This window comes from Otolemur garnettii, unplaced genomic scaffold (assembly GCF_000181295.1).
Source record: "Otolemur garnettii isolate 467f Iridium unplaced genomic scaffold, OtoGar3 scaffold00029, whole genome shotgun sequence".
Classification (NCBI taxonomy): domain Eukaryota; kingdom Metazoa; phylum Chordata; class Mammalia; order Primates; family Galagidae; genus Otolemur; species Otolemur garnettii.
In genome coordinates this window covers 8241465-8245265 of record NW_003852424.1, presented here as the reverse complement: position 1 = coordinate 8245265, position 3801 = coordinate 8241465, and the positions used below count along the sequence as shown (strand labels likewise).

The window sequence follows — 3801 nt, the reverse complement described above, 5'->3', positions numbered from 1 at the left end:
TATGGAGAGCGACAAAGTGAGACTCCGTCTCAAAAAAAAGACCCTCTTCAACATGGAGAAAAAGAGTTAAAAAAAGTGGGGAATCTTGTACAATCCCATTATCAGCACCACCTTATCTACCATAAACATCACTTTCATAAGCCAACAAATCCCCTGGAGTAAAAAGGTTGCTTCTGTGGTGAGAGTTTTAATTAAGTTCAAGAGGTTTTCCTATCTGAACCAAATGACTCTGTCGTTTTCAGAAAAACATGGTCTTTTACCATGTGATACTGCTCCAGGAAATTTGCTAGGGTAAGACCCACTTTCAAAGATGAAAGGACATATAAAATTCTCCTCTGGGACAGAAACTCAAACAGTCTCTGAGTTTCCTGACTCCCCTGAACCAGAACTGTTAAGCTCTCTACAAGGTAGAAATTGGTAAGATGGAAACTAAGGCCCGTCACACCCCTGACGTTTCTGAAATATCTGAGTGTTTATGAGCCTCTCCTCAAGTGCTCTAGGAAGGATTAAAAGTGTGGAGTCTATAAAAGTCCAAATTAGATCATTCTACACCTTTGCCTATATTATCCCAATATCCACTAAAACCCGAAGCAATTCAAGGCCCCTTGCCAATTGTGGAAGATTTAATTATACAAGGACTTAATAATTCTGTGAACTAGTCTGTTTCTAGTCCTAGAAACGCTCCAATCCCATCACTAAAAAGACTCGTTCAAGATTTACAGGCAATTAGTGGAATTGCAATACCAAGATTTCCCGTGGTCCCGAATCCTTAAAACTTTATTATCTAACGTACCTGCTGATTCAAAGTGGTTCACAGCTCAGCCTTCTTTAGAATTCTAGTTCAGAAAGAGGGTCAGTTATTTGTTCGCTTTTACTTAGAAAAATCAGCAGGATACCTGGACTGTAATGGGACAAGGGTTTATTACTGCAGCGCCTTTGTATTTTTCCCATCGTTACATCAGGATTTAGCCTAAAGTTCCCTCTAAATTCTACTCTCTTTTTTTTTTTTCTTTTTTGAGACAGAGTCTCACTCTGTCATTCTGGCTTTAATGCCATGATGTCATCATACCTCACAGCAACCTCAAACTCTTGGGGTTCTAGTGATCCTGCTGCCTTAGCCTCCTGAGTAACTGGGACTACAGGCACCTGCCACGATGCCCAGCTAGCTTTTCTATTTTTAGCAGAGACAGGGTCTCACTGTTGCTCAGGCTGGTCTCAAACTCCTGAGCTCAAGCTATCCACCTACCTTGGCCTCCCAGTGCTAGGATTACAGATGTGAGCCTCTGTGCCCAGAGACATTCTCCTTATTCCTCTTATTATTAGGTCACCAACGGATGACCTATTATGCCCTCCCGCTGAGCAAGGATGTCCAACCTTTTTACTTGTCTGCCACATGTCGGAAAAATAAAAGTTGTCTTGGAGCCACACACTAAAAACAAAGTCACTAAGGGAGGCTGATAAGCAAAAAAAGAAGAAGGAGGTACATGCTTGCCTTTTGAGTATCTGGCACCACAGATAAGCAAAACCAACCTCAAATAATCTACATGTGGCCCTCAGAGCCCAGGATGGATGCCCCTGCTAGAATGTTCTAAAATGGCTCAGTTTACCTTTTACAGCAACTGCCACATAAAAGTCACAAGACTTGGATGGAGAAACTTCAGTTTTCAAGAGAAAAAATCGTGTCCACTATTTGGGACATGACTTGACTGCTGAAGGGATTTTGCTCATACCCAAGAGAATATAAACTAGTCAAAGTTTTCCTCAACCCAAAACTGAAAGACAATTAAGAGGCTTTCTTAGATTTTCAGGATTGTACATCCTGGGTCCTAAATTTTTCTTTAAAGGCTTCACCCTTGTGTGAACTCACCAGAACGCAGTTTCAGAGCCTTTACCTTGGGAAAACAGTCTTGAGCAGGCTTTTAACCATGAAATTGGCCTTACAACAGCCTCCAGCTTTGTGACTTCCCAATTACACTAAACCTTTCACCTTGTTCATTCATGAATGCATAACAATCCAGCATTAGGAGTTCTTACCCCAAAACATGGGGAAAAACATAGGCCTGGTGTATATTATAGCCTGCAGTTAGCTCCAGCATATTCTAATTGTTTAAAAGCAGTAGCAGCAGCAGCCAAGTTGGTGGAAGCTCCATCTGAGCCGGTTTTAGGAAATGAACTTAATTTGCTAGTCCCACTTACAGAGGAAAGTCTATTAACTTCCCATCACACTTGGCATTTTTCAGTAAGTAGACTTAACATCTTATGAAATTCTTCCCCTGTCTCCTTCTAATCTCCACCTAAAATGTTGCAATCCACTTAACCCTACTATTCTACTACCTCTGCCTGTATATGAGTGTCAGAAATAGTGGCCTGCAGCTGGGCACAGCAGCTCACCCCTGTAATCTTAGCTCTCTGGGAGGCCTAAGAGGGAGAATCCCTGAGCTCAGGATTTGAACACCAGCCTGAGCAAGAGTGAGACCCCATCTCTACTAAAAATAGAAAAATTAGCTGGGTGAGATGCAGCCTGTAGTCCCAGCTACTTGAGAGGCTGAGGTGGGAGGATCACGCAAGCCCAGGAGTTTAAGGTTGCAGTGAGCTATTATGACACCACTGCACACTAGTCCAGGGGACAGAGTAAGACCTTGGTTTAAACACACACACACACACACACAATTAATGGAACATCATGCAGCTTTCTATCTTTTTGCGAAGTTGGGGGCTTATGTTTAGTAGGGAATGCTATCTCTCCCCTGATTTTGTAACTACCCAAAGTTTAATTTTAAAAAGTGGCTGATGCTGCTATTTTCTTAGACACTGCCACCAAATGCATTGATGAACTCTCTCAAGAGAAAGAAACGTATGACATGTTTATGGAAGTGACTAACAATTGGTCTGTAGGTGCCCTAAATGGTGGATGATGAGCTTGGATTTTCCAAAGTTTTCTAATCTTTACATTTCTTCCAGTGTGTTTCCAGACTACTGTGACATGCGTTACTAGGCTAACAACAAAAATGGATACCTCATGCTTGCTTCAGCAGCACATATACTGAAATCGGAATGACAGAGAAGATTAGCACGGCCCCTGCACAGGGATGACACACAAAACTCGTGAAGTGTTCCATATTTTTAGTTTATATACCTAAAAAAACCCAGATACCTCTTTAAAACAGGCCATTTTACAGGAAACTGTGGTCTCTCTTGATCTCACATCCATCATCACCCACAAAGACTATGACCAATTAGACTCAAATAGTGTTGAACTGCCTATATGCCTATATTGCCTGAACTTTCCCTTATTTGATTTGGTTTCATTCATTTCTTTTTTTTTTTTTTTGAGACAGAGCCTCAAGCTGTCCCCCTGGGTAGAGTGCTGTGGCATCACAGCTCACAGCAACCTCCAACTCCTGGGCTCAAGTGAGTCTCCTGCCTCCGCCTCCCAAGTAGCTGGGACCACAGGTGCCCGCCACAACGCCTGGCTATTTTTTTTTTTTTTGGTTGCAGCCATCATTGTTGCCTGGCAGGCCCGGGCTGGATTTGAACCCGCCACCTTAGGTGTATGTGGCTGGTGCCTTAGCCACTTGAGCCACAGGTGCCGAGCCAGGTTTTGTTCATTTCATAAGCACTCTTGTCAAGAAGTAAACTTTGGTCTTTTAATATTACCTGATCGACAGTCATCATAAAACCCCCTTGATATACTGTACCCTCTCAAGTCCCAGATGTTTTGTATGCAGCCCTCCACTGAGCACTGAATGGTCTCTCTTCACCTAGATCAGCAAGAACATAAAAAATATTCAACTAGTGTGA

At 42.5% G+C, this 3801-nt stretch overlaps 1 non-coding gene across 1 annotated transcript; it reads left to right on the top strand.

Moving 5' to 3' along the window:
* Positions 1-3023: 3023 nt before the first annotated feature.
* On the top strand, positions 3024-3125 carry LOC111724970. The gene has a single exon (XR_002773169.1). It is a non-coding gene; the product is annotated as a U6 spliceosomal RNA (small nuclear RNA).
* Positions 3126-3801: the final 676 nt, after the last annotated feature.